Below are 21133 nucleotides of genomic sequence, written 5' to 3' on the forward strand. Positions count from 1 at the left end.
TGTGCCAAACCGTTGGATTGTGAAACACCTTTACGCCTCCCTCGCTCGATGCGCTCGCTCGAAAACTATAGCCTAAACTAAAACCAATCCCTCTTGCGTTCGTTATTCGATAAGGAGGGGTCTTATTTCAAATTTTCGATCGTGTCTGATCGGTTGTGAGGTTGGACTAGATATTTACGAGCGAGCGGAGCGAGCGAGCAACGATTACAATTTCCACGCTATACATATACCTTATATTGCCTTGCATATATTTCCTGTTATTACCTAATTTTGTCTGCGATTTCGGACATTACGTTGCACTGTACTATGTGGAAATATTACTATTAATGTAAAACTATTGATAAACTGTAAACTTTTGTCAGTACGCAGTTCGATAAAGACTTCCGGCTCCTCGGGCTGTTGCGAATATTTCAATGTCCCTATGTGCCAAACCGTTGGTTTGTGACACACCTTTACGCCTCCCTCGCTCGCTGCGCTCGCTCGAAAACTATAGCCTAACCTAAAACCATTCCTCTTGCGTTCGTTATTCGATAAGGAGGCGACTTATTTTAAATTTTCGAACGTGTCTGATCGGTTGTGAGGTTGGACTAGATATTTACGAGCGAGCGGAGCGAGCGAGCAACGATTACAATTTCCACGCTATACATATACCTTATATTGCCATGCATATATTTCCTGTTATTACCTAATTTTTTCTGCGATTTCGGACATTACGTTGCACTGTACTATGTGGAAATATTACTATTAATGTAAAACTATTGATAAACTGTAAACTTTTGTCAGTACGCAGTTCGATAAAGACTTCCGGCTCCTCGGGCTGTTGCGAATATTTCAATGTCCCTATGTGCCAAACCGTTGGTTTGTGACACACCTTTACGCCTCCCTCGCTCGCTGCGCTCGCTCGAAAACTATAGCCTAACCTAAAACCATTCCTCTTGCGTTCGTTATTCGATAAGGAGGCGACTTATTTTAAATTTTCGAACGTGTCGGATCGGATGTGAGGTTGGACTAGATTTTTGCGAGCGAGCGGAGCGAGCGAGCAACGATTACAATTTCCACGCTATACATATACCTTATATTGCCTTGCATATATTTCCCGTTATTACCTAATTTTGTCTGCGATTTCGGACCTCACGTTGCACTGTACTATGTGGAAATATTACTATTTATGTAAAACTATTGATAAACTGTAAACTTTTGTCAGTACGCAATTCGATAAAGACTTTCGGCTCCTCCGGCTGTTGCGAATATTTCAATGTCCCTATGTGCCAAACCGTTGGTTTGTGACACACCTTTACGCGTTCCGCGCTCGCTGCGCTCGCTCGAAAACTATAGCCTAACCTAATAACAAGCCCTCTTGCGTTCGTTATTCGATAGGGAGGCGACTTATTTCAAATTTGCTAACGTGTCGGATCGGTTGTGAGGTTAGACTAGATTTTTACGAGCGAGCGGAGCGAGCGAGAAAGGATTACAATTTCCACGCTATACATATACCTTATATTGCCTTGCATGTATTTCCTGTTATTGCCTAATTTTGTCAGCGATTTCGTACCTCACGTTGCACTGTTCTATGTGGAAATATTGCTATTTATGTAAAACTATTGATAAACAGTAAACTTTTGTCAGTACGCAGTTCGATAAAGACTTCCGGCTCCTCCGGCTGTTGCGAATATTTCAATGTCCCTATGTGCCAAACCGTTGGATTGTGAAACACCTTTACGCCTCCCTCGCTCGCTGCGCTCGCTCGAAAACTATAGCCTAAACTAAAACCAATCCCTCTTGCGTTCGATATTCGATAAGGAGGCGTCCTATTTCAAATTTGCGATCGTGTCTGATCGGTTGTGAGGTTGGACTAGATTTTTACGAGCGAGCGGAGCGAGCGAGCAACGATTACAATTTCCACGCTATACATATACCTTATATTGTCTTGCATATAATTCCTGTTATTACCTAATTATGTCTGCGATTTCGGACCTCACGTTGCACTGTACTATGTGGAGTTATTACTATTTATGTAAAACTATTGATAAACTGTAAACTTTTGTCAGTACGCAATTCGATAAAGACTTGCGGCTCCTCGGTCTGGTGCGAATATTTCAATGTCCCTATGTGCCAAACCGTTGGTTTGTGACACACCTTTACGCCTCCCTCGCTCGCTGCGCTCGCTCGAAAACTATAGCCTAAACTAAAACCAATCCCTCTTGCGTTCGTTATTCGATAAGGAGGCGTCTTATTTCAAATTTTCGATCGTGTCTGATCGGTTGTGAGGTTGGACTAGATATTTACGAGCGAGCGGAGCGAGCGAGCAACGATTACAATTTCCACGCTATACATATACCTTATATTGCCTTGCATGTATTTCCTGTTATTGCCTAATTTTGTCAGCGATTTCGTACCTCACGTTGCACTGTTCTATGTGGAAATATTACTATTTATGTAAAACTATTGATAAACAGTAAACTTTTGTCAGTACGCAGTTCGATAAAGACTTCCGGCTCCTCGGGCTGTTGCGAATATTTCAATGTCCCTATGTGCCAAACCGTTGGATTGTGAAACACCTTTACGCCTCCCTCGCTCGCTGCGCTCGCTCGAAAACTATAGCCTAAACTAAAATCAATCCATCTTGCGTTCATTATTCGATAAGGAGGCGTCCTATTTCAAATTTGCGATCGTGTCTGATCGGTTGTGAGGTTGGACTAGATTTTTACGAGCGAGCGGAGCGAGCGAGCAACGATTACAATTTCCACGCTATACATATACCTTATATTGTCTTGCATATATTTCCTGTTATTACCTAATTTTCTCTGCGATTTCGGACCTCACGTTGCACTGTACTATGTGGAGATATTACTATTTATGTAAAACTATTGATAAACTGTAAACTTTTGTCAGTACGCAATTCGATAAAGACTTGCGGCTCCTCGGTCTGGTGCGAATATTTCAATGTCCCTATGTGCCAAACCGTTGGTTTGTGACACACCTTTACGCCTCCCTCGCTCGCTGCGCTCGCTCGAAAACTATAGCCTAACCTAATAACAAGCCCTCTTGCGTTCGTTGTTCGATAGGGAGGCGACTTATTTCAAATTTGCTAACGTGTCGGATCGGTTGTGAGGTTAGACTAGATTTTTACGAGCGAGCGGAGCGAGCGAGCAACGATTACAATTTCCACGCTATACATATACCTTATATTGCCTTGCATGTATTTCCTGTTATTGCCTAATTTTGTCAGCGATTTCGTACCTCACGTTGCACTGTTCTATGTGGAAATATTACTATTTATGTAAAACTATTGATAAACAGTAAACTTTTGTCAGTACGCAGTTCGATAAAGACTTCCGGCTCCTCCGGCTGTTGCGAATATTTCAATGTCCCTATGTGCCAAACCGTTGGATTGTGAAACACCTTTACGCCTCCCTCGCTCGATGCGCTCGCTCGAAAACTATAGCCTAAACTAAAACCAATCCCTCTTGCGTTCGTTATTCGATAAGGAGGGGTCTTATTTCAAATTTTCGATCGTGTCTGATCGGTTGTGAGGTTGGACTAGATATTTACGAGCGAGCGGAGCGAGCGAGCAACGATTACAATTTCCACGCTATACATATACCTTATATTGCCTTGCATATATTTCCTGTTATTACCTAATTTTGTCTGCGATTTCGGACATTACGTTGCACTGTACTATGTGGAAATATTACTATTAATGTAAAACTATTGATAAACTGTAAACTTTTGTCAGTACGCAGTTCGATAAAGACTTCCGGCTCCTCGGGCTGTTGCGAATATTTCAATGTCCCTATGTGCCAAACCGTTGGTTTGTGACACACCTTTACGCCTCCCTCGCTCGCTGCGCTCGCTCGAAAACTATAGCCTAACCTAAAACCATTCCTCTTGCGTTCGTTATTCGATAAGGAGGCGACTTATTTTAAATTTTCGAACGTGTCGGATCGGATGTGAGGTTGGACTAGATTTTTGCGAGCGAGCGGAGCGAGCGAGCAACGATTACAATTTCCACGCTATACATATACCTTATATTGTCTTGCATACATTTCCTGTTATTACCTAATTTTGTCTGCGATTTCGGACCTCACGTTGCACTGTACTATGTGGAGATATTACTATTTATGTAAAACTATTGATAAACTGTAAACTTGTGTCAGTACGCAATTCGATAAAGACTTGCGGCTCCTCGGTCTGGTGCGAATATTTCAATGTCCCTATGTGCCAAACCGTTGGTTTGTGACACACCTTTACGCCTCCCTCGCTCGCTGCGCTCGCTCGAAAACTATAGCCTAAACTAAAACCAATCCCTCTTGCGTTCGTTATTCGATAAGGAGGCGTCTTATTTCAAATTTTCGATCGTGTCTGATCGGTTGTGAGGTTGGACTAGATATTTACGAGCGAGCGGAGCGAGCGAGCAACGATTACAATTTCCACGCTATACATATACCTTATATTGCCTTGCATGTATTTCCTGTTATTGCCTAATTTTGTCAGCGATTTCGTACCTCACGTTGCACTGTTCTATGTCTAAATATTACTATTTATGTAAAACTATTGATAAACAGTAAACTTTTGTCAGTACGCAGTTCGATAAAGACTTCCGGCTCCTCCGGCTGTTGCGAATATTTCAATGTCACTATGTGCCAAACCGTTGGATTGAGAAACACCTTTACGCCTCCCTCGCTCGCTGCGCTCGCTCGAAAACTATAGCCTAAACTAAAACCAATCCCTCTTGCGTTCGTTATTCGATAAGGAGGAGTTATTTCAAATTTGCGAACGCAAGAGGGATCGGTTGTGAGTTTGGACTATAGTTTTACGAGGCGAGCGAGCGAGCGAGCAACGATTACAATTTCCACGCTATACATATACCTTATATTGTCTTGCATATATTTCCTGTTATTACCTAATTTTATCTGCGATTTCGGACCTCACGTTGCACTGTACTATTTGGAGATATTACTATTTATGTAAAACTATTGATAAACTGTAAACTTTTGTCAGTACGCAATTCGATAAAGACTTGCGGCTCCTCGGTCTGATGCGAATATTTCAATGTCCCAATGTGCCAAACCGTTGGTTTGTGACACACCTTTACGCCTCCCTCGCTCGCAGCGCTCGCTCGAAAACTATAGCCCTAACATAAAACCAATCTCTCTTGCGTTCGTTATTCGATAAGGAGGGCGTCTTCTTTCAAATTTGCGATCGTGTCTGATCGGTTGTGAGGTTGGACTAGATTTTTAGGAGCGAGCGGATCGAGCGAGCAACGATTACAATTTCCACGCTATACATATACCTTATATTGCCTTGCATATATTTCCTGTTATTACTTAATTTTGTCTGCGATTTCGGACACTACGTTGCACTGTACTATGTGGAAATATTACTAATAATGTAAAACTATTGATAAACAGTAAACTTTTGTCAGTACGCAGTTCGATAAAGACTTCCGGCTCCTCGGGCTGTTGCGAGTATTTCAATGACCCTATGTGCCAAACCGTTGGTTTGTGACACACCTTTACGCGTCCCTCGCTCGCTGCGCTCGCTCGAAAACTATAGCCTAACCTAAAACATTCCTCTTGCGTTCGTTATTCGATAAGGAGGCGACTTATTTCGAATTTGCTAACGTGTCGGATCGGTTGTGAGGTTGGACTAGATTTTTACGAGAGAGCGGTACGAGCGAACAGCGATTACAATTTCCACTCTATACATATACCTTATATTGCCTTGCATGTATTTCCTGTTATTGCCTAATTTTGTCAGCGATTTCGGACCTCACGTTGCACTGTACTATGTGGAAATATTACTATTTACGTAAAACTATTGATAAACTGTAAACTTTTGTCAGTGCGCAGTTCGATAAAGACTTCCGGCTCCTCGGGCTGGTGCGAATATTTCAATGTCCCTGTGTGCCAAACCGTTGGTTTGTGACACACATTTACGCGTCCCTCGCTCACTGCGCTCGCTCGAAAACGATAGCCTAACCTAAAACCATCACTCTTATGTTCGTTATTCGATAAGTAGGCGACTTATTTCGAATTTGCTCACGTGTCGGATCGGTTGTGTGGTTGGACTAGGTTTTTACGACCGAGCGAGCAACGATTACAATTTCCACGCTATACATATACCTTATATTGCCTTGCATATATTTCCTGTTATTACCTAATTTAGTCTGCGAATTCGGACCTCACGTTGCACTGTACTATGTGGAAATATTACCATTTATGTAAAACTATTGATAAACTGTAAACTGTTGTCAGTACTCAGTACGATAAAGACTTGCGGCTCCTCGGGCTGTTGCGAATATTTCAATGACCCTATGTGCCAAACCGTTGGTTTGTGACACACCTTTACGCGTTCCTCGCTCGCTGCGCTCGCTCGAAAACTATAGCCTAACCTAAAACCATTCCTCTTGCGTTCGTTATTCGATAAGGAGGCGACTTATTTCAAATTTGCTAACGTGTCGGACCGGTTGTGAGGTTGGACTAGATTTCTACGAGCGAGCGGTGCGAGCGAGCAACGCTTACAATTTCCAAGCTAAACATATACCTTATATTGCCTTGCATGTATTTCCTGTTATTGCCTAATTTTGTCAGCGATTTCGGACCACACGTTGCACTGTACTATGTGGAAATATTACTACTTATTTTAAACTATTGATAAACTGTAATCTTTTGTCAGTACGCAACTCGATAAAGACTTGCGGCTCCTCAGGCTGGTGCTAATATTTCAATGTCCCTATGTGCCAATCCGTTGGATTGTGACACACCTTTACGCGACCCTCGCTCGCTGCGCTCGCTCGAAAACTATAGCCTAACCTAAAACCATTCCTCTTGCGTTCGTTATTCGATAAGGAGGCGACTTATTTCAAATTTGCTAACGTGTCGGATCGGTTGTGAGGTTGGACTAGATTTTTACGAGCGAGCGGTGCGAGCGAGCAACGCTTACAATTTCCAAGCTAAACATATGCGATACCTTACCTTGCATATATTTCCTGTTATTACCTAATTTTGTCTGCTATTTCGGACCTCACGTTGCACTGTACTATGTGGAATTATTACTATTTATGTAAAACTATTGATAAACTGTAAACTTTTGACAGTACGCAACTCGATAAAGACTTGCGGCTCCTCGGTCTGGTGCGAATATTTCAATGTCCCTATGAGCCAAACCGATGGTTTGTGACACACCTTTACGCCTCCCTCGCTCGCTGCGCTCGCTCGAAAACTATAGCCTAAACTAAAACCAATCCTCTTGCGTTCGTTATTCGATAAGGAGGCGTCTTATTTCAAATTTGCGATCGTGTCTGATCGGTTGTGAGGTTGGACTAGATTTTTACGAGCGAGCGGAGCGAGCGAGCAACGATTACAATTTCCACGCTATACATATACCTTATATGCCTTGCATATATTTCCTGTTATTACCTAATTTTGTCTGCGATTTCGGACATTACGTTGCACTGTACTGTGTGGAAATATTACTATTAATGTAAAACTATTGATAAACTGTAAACTTTTGTCAGTACGCAGTTCGATAAAGACTTCCGGCTCCTCGGGCTGTTGCGAATATTTCAATGTCCCTATGTGCAAACCGTTGGTTTGTGACACACCTTTACGCGTTCCGCGCTCGCTGCGCTCGCTCGAAAACTATAGCCTAACCTAATAACAAGCCCTCTTGCGTTCGTTGTTCGATAGGGAGGCGACTTATTTCAAATTGGCTAACGTGTCGGATCGGTTGTGAGGTTAGACTAGATTTTTACGAGCGAGCGGAGCGAGCGAGCAACGATTACAATTTCCACGCTATACATATACCTTATATTGCCTTGCATGTATTTCCTGTTATTGCCTAATTTTGTCAGCGATTTTCGTACCTCACGTTGCACTGTTCTATGTGGAAATATTACTATTTATGTAAAACTATTGATAAACAGTAAACTTTTGTCAGTACGCAGTTCGATAAAGACTTCCGGCTCCTCGGCTGTTGCGAATATTTCAATGTCCCTATGTGCCAAACCGTTGGATTGTGAAACACCTTTACGCCTCCCTCGCTCGATGCGCTCGCTCGAAAACTATAGCCTAAACTAAAACCAATCCCTCTTGCGTTCGTTATTCGATAAGGAGGGGTCTTATTTCAAATTTTCGATCGTGTCTGATCGGTTGTGAGGTTGGACTAGATATTTACGAGCGAGCGGAGCGAGCGAGCAACGATTACAATTTCCACGCTATACATATACCTTATATTGCCTTGCATATATTTCCTGTTATTACCTAATTTTGTCTGCGATTTCGGACATTACGTTGCACTGTACTATGTGGAAATATTACTATTAATGTAAAACTATTGATAAACTGTAAACTTTTGTCAGTACGCAGTTTCGATAAAGACTTCCGGCTCCTCGGGCTGTTGCGAATATTTCAATGTCCCTATGTGCCAAACCGTTGGTTTGTGACACACCTTTACGCCTCCCTCGCTCGCTGCGCTCGCTCGAAAACTATAGCCTAACCTAAAACCATTCCTCTTGCGTTCGTTATTCGATAAGGAGGCGACTTATTTTAAATTTTCGAACGTGTCGGATCGGATGTGAGGTTGGACTAGATTTTTGCGAGCGAGCGGAGCGAGCGAGCAACGATTACAATTTCCACGCTATACATATACCTTATATTGTCTTGCATACATTTCCTGTTATTACCTAATTTTGTCTGCGATTTCGGACCTCACGTTGCACTGTACTATGTGGAGATATTACTATTTATGTAAAACTATTGATAAACTGTAAACTTTTGTCAGTACGCAATTCGATAAAGACTTGCGGCTCCTCGGTCTGGTGCGAATATTTCAATGTCCCTATGTGCCAAACCGTTGGTTTGTGACACACCTTTACGCCTCCCTCGCTCGCTGCGCTCGCTCGAAAACTATAGCCTAAACTAAAACCAATCTCTCTTGCGTTCGTTATTCGATAAGGAGGCGTCTTCTTTCAAATTTGCGATCGTGTCTGATCGGTTGTGAGGTTGGACTAGATTTTTAGGAGCGAGCGGATCGAGCGAGCAACGATTACAATTTCCACGCTATACATATACCTTATATTGCCTTGCATATATTTCCTGTTATTACTTAATTTTGTCTGCGATTTCGGACACTACGTTGCACTGTACTATGTGGAAATATTACTAATAATGTAAAACTATTGATAAACAGTAAACTTTTGTCAGTACGCAGTTCGATAAAGACTTCCGGCTCCTCGGGCTGTTGCGAGTATTTCAATGACCCTATGTGCCAAACCGTTGGTTTGTGACACACCTTTACGCGTCCCTCGCTCGCTGCGCTCGCTCGAAAACTATAGCCTAACCTAAAACCATTCCTCTTGCGTTCGTTATTCGATAAGGAGGCGACTTATTCGAATTTGCTAACGTGTCGGATCGGTTGTGAGGTTGGACTAGATTTTTACGAGAGAGCGGTACGAGCGAACAGCGATTACAATTTCCACTCTATACATATACCTTATATTGCCTTGCATGTATTTCCTGTTATTGCCTAATTTTGTCAGCGATTTCGGACCTCACGTTGCACTGTACTATGTGGAAATATTACTATTTATGTAAAACTATTGATAAACTGTAAACTTTTGTCAGTGCGCAGTTCGATAAAGACTTCCGGCTCCTCGGGCTGGTGCGAATATTTCAATGTCCCTGTGTGCCAAACCGTTGGTTTGTGACACACATTTACGCGTCCCTCGCTCACTGCGCTCGCTCGAAAACGATAGCCTAACCTAAAACCATCACTCTTATGTTCGTTATTCGATAAGTAGGCGACTTATTTCGAATTTGCTCACGTGTCGGATCGGTTGTGTGGTTGGACTAGGTTTTTTACGACCGAGCGAGCAACGATTACAATTTCCACGCTATACATATACCTTATATTGCCTTGCATATATTTCCTGTTATTACCTAATTTAGTCTGCGAATTCGGACCTCACGTTGCACTGTACTATGTGGAAATATTACCATTTATGTAAAACTATTGATAAACTGTAAACTGTTGTCAGTACTCAGTACGATAAAGACTTGCGGCTCCTCGGGCTGTTGCGAATATTTCAATGACCCTATGTGCCAAACCGTTGGTTTGTGACACACCTTTACGCGTTCCTCGCTCGCTGCGCTCGCTCGAAAACTATAGCCTAACCTAAAACCATTCCTCTTGCGTTCGTTATTCGATAAGGAGGCGACTTATTTCAAATTTGCTAACGTGTCGGACCGGTTGTGAGGTTGGACTAGATTTCTACGAGCGAGCGGTGCGAGCGAGCAACGCTTACAATTTCCAAGCTAAACATATACCTTATATTGCCTTGCATGTATTTCCTGTTATTGCCTAATTTTGTCAGCGATTTCGGACCACACGTTGCACTGTACTATGTGGAAATATTACTACTTATTTTAAACTATTGATAAACTGTAATCTTTTGTCAGTACGCAACTCGATAAAGACTTGCGGCTCCTCAGGCTGGTGCTAATATTTCAATGTCCCTATGTGCCAATCCGTTGGATTGTGACACACCTTTACGCGACACTCGCTCGCTGCGCTCGCTCGAAAACTATAGCCTAACCTAAAACCATTCCTCTTGCGTTCGTTATTCGATAAGGAGGCGACTTATTTCAAATTTGCTAACGTGTCGGATCGGTTGTGAGGTTGGACTAGATTTTTACGAGCGAGCGGTGCGAGCGAGCAACGCTTACAATTTCCAAGCTAAACATATGCGATACCTTACCTTGCATATATTTCCTGTTATTACCTAATTTTGTCTGCTATTTCGGACCTCACGTTGCACTGTACTATGTGGAATTATTACTATTTATGTAAAACTATTGATAAACTGTAAACTTTTGACAGTACGCAACTCGATAAAGACTTGCGGCTCCTCGGTCTGGTGCGAATATTTCAATGTCCCTATGAGCCAAACCGATGGTTTGTGACACACCTTTACGCCTCCCTCGCTCGCTGCGCTCGCTCGAAAACTATAGCCTAAACTAAAACCAATCCCTCTTGCGTTCGTTATTCGATAAGGAGGCGTCTTATTTCAAATTTGCGATCGTGTCTGATCGGTTGTGAGGTTGGACTAGATTTTTACGAGCGAGCGGAGCGAGCGAGCAACGATTACAATTTCCACGCTATACATATACCTTATATTGCCTTGCATATATTTCCTGTTATTACCTAATTTTGTCTGCGATTTCGGACATTACGTTGCACTGTACTGTGTGGAAATATTACTATTAATGTAAAACTATTGATAAACTGTAAACTTTTGTCAGTACGCAGTTCGATAAAGACTTCCGGCTCCTCGGGCTGTTGCGAATATTTCAATGTCCCTATGTGCCAAACCGTTGGTTTGTGACACACCTTTACGCCTCCCTCGCTCGCTGCGCTCGCTCGAAAACTATAGCCTAACCTAAAACCATTCCTCTTGCGTTCGTTATTCGATAAGGAGGCGACTTATTTTAAATTTTCGAACGTGTCGGATCGGATGTGAGGTTGGACTAGATTTTTGCGAGCGAGCGGAGCGAGCGAGCAACGATTACAATTTCCACGCTATACATATACCTTATATTGCCTTGCATATATTTCCTGTTATTACCTAATTTTGTCTGCGATTTCGGACCTCACATTGCACTGTACTATGTGGAGATATTACTATTTATGTAAAACTATTGATAAACTGTAAACTTTTGTCAGTACGCAATTCGATAAAGACTTGCGGCTCCTCGGTCTGGTGCGAATATTTCAATGTCCCTATGTGCCAAACCGTTGGTTTGTGAGACACCTTTACGCGTTCCGCGCTCGCTGCGCTCGCTCGAAAACTATAGCCTAACCTAATAACAAGCCCTCTTGCGTTCGTTGTTCGATAGGGAGGCGACTTATTTCAAATTTGCTAACGTGTCGGATCGGTTGTGAGGTTGGACTAGATTTTTACGAGCGAGCGGAGCGAGCGAGAAAGGATTACAATTTCCACGCTATACATATACCTTATATTGCCTTGCATGTATTTCCTGTTATTGCCTAATTTTGTCAGCGATTTCGTACCTCACGTTGCACTGTTCTATGTGGAAATATTACTATTTATGTAAAACTATTGATAAACAGTAAACTTTTGTCAGTACGCAGTTCGATAAAGACTTCCGGCTCCTCGGGCTGTTGCGAATATTTCAATGTCCCTATGTGCCAAACCGTTGGATTGTGAAACACCTTTACGCCTCCCTCGCTCGCTGCGCTCGCTCGAAAACTATAGCCTAAACTAAAACCAATCCCTCTTGCGTTCGTTATTCGATAAGGAGGCGTCCTATTTCAAATTTGCGATCGTGTCTGATCGGTTGTGAGGTTGGACTAGATTTTTACGAGCGAGCGGAGCGAGCGAGCAACGATTACAATTTCCACGCTATACATATACCTTATATTGTCTTGCATATATTTCCTGTTATTACCTAATTTTGTCTGCGATTTCGGACCTCACGTTGCACTGTACTATGTGGAGATATTACTATTTATGTAAAACTATTGATAAACTGTAAACTTTTGTCAGTACGCAATTCGATAAAGACTTGCGGCTCCTCGGTCTGGTGCGAATATTTCAATGTCCCTATGTGCCAAACCGTTGGTTTGTGACACACCTTTACGCCACCCTCGCTCGCTCCGCTCGCTCGAAAACTATAGCCTAAACTAAAACCAATCCCTCTTGCGTTCGTTATTCGATAAGGAGGGGTCTTATTTCAAATTTTCGATCGTGTCTGATCGGTTGTGAGGTTGGACTAGATATTTACGAGCGAGCGGAGCGAGCGAGCAACGATTACAATTTCCACGCTATACATATACCTTATATTGCCTTGCATATATTTCCTGTTATTACCTAATTTTGTCTGCGATTTCGGACATTACGTTGCACTGTACTATGTGGAAATATTACTATTAATGTAAAACTATTGATAAACTGTAAACTTTTGTCAGTACGCAGTTCGATAAAGACTTCCGGCTCCTCGGGCTGTTGCGAATATTTCAATGTCCCTATGTGCCAAACCGTTGGTTTGTGACACACCTTTACGCCTCCCTCGCTCGCTGCGCTCGCTCGAAAACTATAGCCTAACCTAATAACAAGCCCTCTTGCGTTCGTTGTTCGATAGGGAGGCGACTTATTTCAAATTTGCTAACGTGTCGGATCGGTTGTGAGGTTAGACTAGATTTTTACGAGCGAGCGGAGCGAGCGAGAAAGGATTACAATTTCCACGCTATACATATACCTTATATTGCCTTGCATGTATTTCCTGTTATTGCCTAATTTTGTCTGCGATTTCGGACCTCACGTTGCACTGTACTATGTGGAAATATTACTATTTATGTAAAACTATTGATAAACTGTAAACTTTTGTCAGTACGCAATTCGATAAACACTTCCGGCTCCTCGGGCTGTTGCGAATATTTCAATGTCCCTATGTGCCAAACCGTCGGTTTGTGACACACCTTTACGCGTTCCGCGCTCGCTGCGCTCGCTCGAAAACTATAGCCTAACCTAATAACAAGCCCTCTTGCGTTCGTTGTTCGATAGGGAGGCGACTTATTTCAAATTTGCTAACGTGTCGGATCGGTTGTGAGGTTAGACTAGATTTTTACGAGCGAGCGGAGCGAGCGAGAAAGGATTACAATTTCCACGCTATACATATACCTTATATTGCCTTGCATGTATTTCCTGTTATTGCCTAATTTTGTCAGCGATTTCGTACCTCACGTTGCACTGTTCTATGTGGCAATATTACTATTTATGTAAAACTATTGATAAACAGTAAACTTTTGTCAGTACGCAGTTCGATAAAGACTTCCGGCTCCTCCGGCTGTTGCGAATATTTCAATGTCCCTATGTGCCAAACCGTTGGATTGTGAAACACCTTTACGCCTCCCTCGCTCGCTGCGCTCGCTCGAAAACTATAGCCTAAACTAAAACCAATCCCTCTTGCGTTCGTTATTCGATAAGGAGGCGTCCTATTTCAAATTTGCGATCGTGTCTGATCGGTTGTGAGGTTGGACTAGATTTTTACGAGCGAGCGGAGCGAGCGAGCAACGATTACAATTTCCACGCTATACATATACCTTATATTGTCTTGCATATATTTCCTGTTATTACCTAATTTTGTCTGCGATTTCGGACCTCACGTTGCACTGTACTATGTGGAGATATTACTATTTATGTAAAACTATTGATAAACTGTAAACTTTTGTCAGTACGCAATTCGATAAAGACTTGCGGCTCCTCGGTCTGGTGCGAATATTTCAATGTCCCTATGTGCCAAACCGTTGGTTTGTGACACACCTTTACGCCTCCCTCGCTCGCTGCGCTCGCTCGAAAACTATAGCCTAAACTAAAACCAATCCCTCTTGCGTTCGTTATTCGATAAGGAGGCGTCTTATTTCAAATTTTCGATCGTGTCTGATCGGTTGTGAGGTTGGACTAGATATTTACGAGCGAGCGGAGCGAGCGAGCAACGATTACAATTTCCACGCTATACATATACCTTATATTGCCTTGCATATATTTCCTGTTATTGCCTAATTTTGTCAGCGATATCGTACCTCACGTTGCACTCTTCTATGTGGAAATATTACTATTTATGTAAAACTATTGATAAACAGTAAACTTTTGTCAGTACGCAGTTCGATAAAGACTTCCGGCTCCTCCGGCTGTTGCGAATATTTCAATGTCCCTATGTGCCAAACCGTTGGATTGAGAAACACCTTTACGCCTCCCTCGCTCGCTGCGCTCGCTCGAAAACTATAGCCTAAACTAAAACCAATCCCTCTTGCGTTCGTTATTCGATAAGGAGGCGTCCTATTTCAAATTTGCGATCGTGTCTGATCGGTTGTGAGGTTGGACTAGATTTTTACGAGCGAGCGGAGCGAGCGAGCAACGATTACAATTTCCACGCTATACATATACCTTATATTGCCTTGCATGTATTTCCTGTTATTGCCTAATTTTGTCAGCGATTTCGTACCTCACGTTGCACTGTTCTATGTGGAAATATTACTATTTATGTAAAACTATTGATAAACTGTAAACTTTTGTCAGTACGCAGTTCGATAAAGACTTCCGGCTCCTCGGGCTGTTGCGAATATTTCAATGTCCCTATGTGCCAAACCGTTGGTTTGTGACACACCTTTACGCCTCCCTCGCTCGCTGCGCTCGCTCGAAAACTATAGCCTAAGCTAAAACCATTCCTCTTGCGTTCGTTATTCGATAAGGAGGCGACTTATTTTAAATTTTCGAACGTGTCTGATCGGTTGTGAGGTTGGACTAGATATTTACGAGCGAGCGGAGCGAGCGAGCAACGATTACAATTTCCACGCTATACATATACCTTATATTGCCTTGCATATATTTCCCGTTATTACCTAATTTTTTCTGCGATTTCGGACATTACGTTGCACTGTACTATGTTGAAATATTACTATTAATGTAAAACTATTGATAAACTGTAAACTTTTGTCAGTACGCAGTTCGATAAAGACTTCCGTCTCCTCGGGCTGTTGCGAATATTTCAATGTCCCTATGTGCCAAACCGTTGGTTTGTGACACACCTTTACGCGTTCCGCGCTCGCTGCGCTCGCTCGAAAACTATAGCCTAACCTAATAACAAGCCCTCTTGCGTTCGTTGTTCGATAGGGAGGCGACTTATTTCAAATTTGCTAACGTGTCGGATCGGTTGTGAGGTTAGACTAGATTTTTACGAGCGAGCGGAGCGAGCGAGAAAGGATTACAATTTCCACGCTATACATATACCTTATATTGCCTTGCATGTATTTCCTGTTATTGCCTAATTTTGTCTGCGATTTCGGACCTCACGTTGCACTGTACTATGTGGAAATATTACTATTTATGTAAAACTATTGATAAACTGTAAACTTTTGTCAGTACGCAATTCGATAAACACTTCCGGCTCCTCGGGCTGTTGCGAATATTTCAATGTCCCTATGTGCCAAACCGTCGGTTTGTGACACACCTTTACGCGTTCCGCGCTCGCTGCGCTCGCTCGAAAACTATAGCCTAACCTAATAACAAGCCCTCTTGCGTTCGTTGTTCGATAGGGAGGCGACTTATTTCAAATTTGCTAACGTGTCGGATCGGTTGTGAGGTTAGACTAGATTTTTACGAGCGAGCGGAGCGAGCGAGAAAGGATTACAATTTCCACGCTATACATATACCTTATATTGCCTTGCATGTATTTCCTGTTATTGCCTAATTTTGTCAGCGATTTCGTACCTCACGTTGCACTGTACTATGTGGAAATATTACTATTTATGTAAAACTATTGATAAACTGTAAACTTTTGTCAGTACGCAATTCGATAAACACTTCCGGCTCCTCGGGCTGTTGCGAATATTTCAATGTCCCTATGTGCCAAACCGTCGGTTTGTGACACACCTTTACGCGTTCCGCGCTCGCTGCGCTCGCTCGAAAACTATAGCCTAACCTAATAACAAGCCCTCTTGCGTTCGTTGTTCGATAGGGAGGCGACTTATTTCAAATTTGCTAACGTGTCGGATCGGTTGTGAGGTTAGACTAGATTTTTACGAGCGAGCGGAGCGAGCGAGAAAGGATTACAATTTCCACGCTATACATATACCTTATATTGCCTTGCATGTATTTCCTGTTATTGCCTAATTTTGTCAGCGATTTCGTACCTCACGTTGCACTGTTCTATGTGGCAATATTACTATTTATGTAAAACTATTGATAAACAGTAAACTTTTGTCAGTACGCAGTTCGATAAAGACTTCCGGCTCCTCCGGCTGTTGCGAATATTTCAATGTCCCTATGTGCCAAACCGTTGGATTGTGAAACACCTTTACGCCTCCCTCGCTCGCTGCGCTCGCTCGAAAACTATAGCCTAAACTAAAACCAATCCCTCTTGCGTTCGTTATTCGATAAGGAGGCGTCCTATTTCAAATTTGCGATCGTGTCTGATCGGTTGTGAGGTTGGACTAGATATTTACGAGCGAGCGGAGCGAGCGAGCAACGATTACAATTTCCACGCTATACATATACCTTATATTGCCTTGCATATATTTCCTGTTATTGCCTAATTTTGTCAGCGATATCGTACCTCACGTTGCACTCTTCTATGTGGAAATATTACTATTTATGTAAAACTATTGATAAACAGTAAACTTTTGTCAGTACGCAGTTCGATAAAGACTTCCGGCTCCTCCGGCTGTTGCGAATATTTCAATGTCCCTATGTGCCAAACCGTTGGATTGAGAAACACCTTTACGCCTCCCTCGCTCGCTGCGCTCGCTCGAAAACTATAGCCTAAACTAAAACCAATCCCTCTTGCGTTCGTTATTCGATAAGGAGGCGTCCTATTTCAAATTTGCGATCGTGTCTGATCGGTTGTGAGGTTGGACTAGATTTTTACGAGCGAGCGGAGCGAGCGAGCAACGATTACAATTTCCACGCTATACATATACCTTATATTGCCTTGCATGTATTTCCTGTTATTGCCTAATTTTGTCAGCGATTTCGTACCTCACGTTGCACTGTTCTATGTGGAAATATTACTATTTATGTAAAACTATTGATAAACTGTAAACTTTTGTCAGTACGCAGTTCGATAAAGACTTCCGGCTCCTCGGGCTGTTGCGAATATTTCAATGTCCCTATGTGCCAAACCGTTGGTTTGTGACACACCTTTACGCCTCCCTCGCTCGCTGCGCTCGCTCGAAAACTATAGCCTAACCTAAAACCATTCCTCTTGCGTTCGTTATTCGATAAGGAGGCGACTTATTTTAAATTTTCGAACGTGTCTGATCGGTTGTGAGGTTGGACTAGATATTTACGAGCGAGCGGAGCGAGCGAGCAACGATTACAATTTCCACGCTATACATATACCTTATATTGCCTTGCATATATTTCCCGTTATTACCTAATTTTGTCTGCGATTTCGGACCTCACGTTGCACTGTACTATGTGGAAATATTACTATTTATGTAAAACTATTGATAAACTGTAAACTTTTGTCAGTACGCAATTCGATAAACACTTCCGGCTCCTCGGGCTGTTGCGAATATTTCAATGTCCCTATGTGCCAAACCGTTGGTTTGTGACACACCTTTACGCGTTCCGCGCTCGCTGCGCTCGCTCGAAAACTATAGCCTAACCTAATAACAAGCCCTCTTGCGTTCGTTGTTCGATAGGGAGGCGACTTATTTCAAATTTGCTAACGTGTCGGATCGGTTGTGAGGTTAGACTAGATTTTTACGAGCGAGCGGAGCGAGCGAGAAAGGATTACAATTTCCACGCTATACATATACCTTATATTGCCTTGCATGTATTTCCTGTTATTGCCTAATTTTGTCAGCGATTTCGTACCTCACGTTGCACTGTTCTATGTGGAAATATTACTATTTATGTAAAACTATTGATAAACTGTAAACTTTTGTCAGTACGCAATTCGATAAAGACTTGCGGCTCCTCGGTCTGGTGCGAATATTTCAATGTCCCTATGTGCCAAACCGTTGGTTTGTGACACACCTTTACGCCTCCCTCGCTCGCTGCGCTCGCTCGAAAACTATAGCCTAAACTAAAACCAATCCCTCTTGCGTTCGTTATTCGATAAGGAGGCGTCTTATTTCAAATTTTCGATCGTGTCTGATCGGTTGTGAGGTTGGACTAGATATTTACGAGCGAGCGGAGCGAGCGAGCAACGATTACAATTTCCACGCTATACATATACCTTATATTGCCTTGCATGTATTTCCTGTTATTGCCTAATTTTGTCAGCGATTTCGTACCTCACGTTGCACTGTTCTATGTGGAAATATTACTATTTATGTAAAACTATTGATAAACACTAAACTTTTGTCAGTACGCAGTTCGATAAAGACTTCCGGCTCCTCCGGCTGTTGCGAATATTTCAATGTCCCTATGTGCCAAACCGTTGGATTGAGAAACACCTTTACGCCTCCCTCGCTCGCTGCGCTCGCTCGAAAACTATAGCATAAACAAAAACCAATCCCTCTTGCGTTCGTTATTCGATAAGGAGGCGTCCTATTTCAAATTTGCGATCGTGTCTGATCGGTTGTGAGGTTGTACTAGATTTTTACGAGCGAGCGGAGCGAGCGAGCAACGATTACAATTTCCACGCTATACATATACCTTATATTGTCTTGCATATATTTCCTGTTATTACCTAATTTTGTCTGCGATTTCGGACCTCACGTTGCACTGTACTATGTGGAGATATTACTATTTATGTAAAACTATTGATAAACTGTAAACTTTTGTCAGTACGCAATTCGATAAAGACTTCCGGCTCCTCCGGCTGTTGCGAATATTTCAATGTCCCAATGTGCCAAACCGTTGGTTTGTGACACACCTTTACGCCTCCCTCGCTCGCAGCGCTCGCTCGAAAACTATAGCCTAACATAAAACCAATCTCTCTTGCGTTCGTTATTCGATAAGGAGGCGTCTTCTTTCAAATTTGCGATCGTGTCTGATCGGTTGTGAGGTTGGACTAGATTTTTAGGAGCGAGCGGATCGAGCGAGCAACGATTACAATTTCCACGCTATACATATACCTTATATTGCCTTGCATATATTTCCTGTTATTACTTAATTTTGTCTGCGATTTCGGACACTACGTTGCACTGTACTATGTGGAAATATTACTAATAATGTAAAACTATTGATAAACAGTAAACTTTTGTCAGTACGCAGTTCGATAAAGACTTCCGGCTCCTCGGGCTGTTGCGAGTATTTCAATGACCCTATGTGCCAAACCGTTGGTTTGTGACACACCTTTACGCGTCCCTCGCTCGCTGCGCTCGCTCGAAAACTATAGCCTAACCTAAAACCATTCCTCTTGCGTTCGTTATTCGATAAGGAGGCGACTTATTTCGAATTTGCTAACGTGTCGGATCGGTTGTGAGGTTGGACTAGATTTTTACGAGAGAGCGGTACGAGCGAACAGCGATTACAATTTCCACTCTATACATATACCTTATATTGCCTTGCATGTATTTCCTGTTATTGCCTAATTTTGTCAGCGATTTCGGACCTCACGTTGCACTGTACTATGTGGAAATATTACTATTTATGTAAAACTATTGATAAACTGCAAACTTTTGTCAGTGCGCAGTTCGATAAAGACTTCCGGCTCCTCGGGCTGGTGCGAATATTTCAATGTCCCTGTGTGCCAAACCGTTGGTTTGTGACACACATTTACGCGTCCCTCGCTCACTGCGCTCGCTCGAAAACGATAGCCTAACCTAAAACCATCACTCTTATGTTCGTTATTCGATAAGTAGGCGACTTATTTCGAATTTGCTCACGTGTCGGATCGGTTGTGTGGTTGGACTAGGTTTTTACGACCGAGCGAGCAACGATTACAATTTCCACGCTATACATATACCTTATATTGCCTTGCATATATTTCCTGTTATTACCTAATTTAGTCTGCGAATTCGGACCTCACGTTGCACTGTACTATGTGGAAATATTACCATTTATGTAAAACTATTGATAAACTGTAAACTGTTGTCAGTACTCAGTACGATAAAGACTTGCGGCTCCTCGGGCTGTTGCGAATATTTCAATGACCCTATGTGCCAAACCGTTGGTTTGTGACACACCTTTACGCGTTCCTCGCTCGCTGCGCTCGCTCGAAAACTATAGCCTAACCTAAAACCATTCCTCTTGCGTTCGTTATTCGATAAGGAGGCGATTTCTCTCAAATTTGCTAACGTGCCGGATCGGTTGTGAGGTTGGACTAGATTTTTACGAGCGAGCGGAGCGAGCGAGCAACGATTACAATTTCCAAGCTATATATATTCCTTATATTGCCTTGTATATATTTCCTGTTATTGCCTAATTTTGTCAGCGATTTCGGACCACACGTTGCACTGTACTATGTGGAAATATTACTATTTATTTCAAACTATTGATAAACTGTAAACTTTTTTCAGTACGCACTTCGATAAAGACTTCCGGCTCTTCGGGCTGTTGCGAATATTTCAATGACCCTATGTGCCAAACCGTTGGTTTGTGACACACCTTTACGCGTCCCTCGCTCGCTGCGCTCGCTCGAAAACTATAGCCTAACCT

The 21133-nt window shown here is 42.6% G+C and overlaps 1 long non-coding RNA gene across 4 annotated transcripts in view; it reads right to left on the bottom strand.

The window, feature by feature from the left end:
• The window catches only part of LOC126927830 (uncharacterized), an 82864-nt gene that overhangs the window by 37389 nt on the left and 24342 nt on the right, over positions 1-21133 (bottom strand). For 2 of the 4 annotated variants that reach the window (XR_007715956.1, XR_007715957.1), the window contains exon 2: positions 14547-14604. This is a non-coding gene — a long non-coding RNA (uncharacterized LOC126927830). Of the gene's footprint in view, positions 1-14546; positions 14605-17077; positions 17136-21133 lie in introns of all 4 variants that reach the window. The other 2 variants (XR_007715958.1, XR_007715959.1) reach the window with 1 other exon arrangement.

This window comes from Bombus affinis, unplaced genomic scaffold, assembly GCF_024516045.1.
Source record: "Bombus affinis isolate iyBomAffi1 unplaced genomic scaffold, iyBomAffi1.2 ctg00000257.1, whole genome shotgun sequence".
NCBI classification, from domain to species: Eukaryota; Metazoa; Arthropoda; class Insecta; order Hymenoptera; family Apidae; genus Bombus; species Bombus affinis.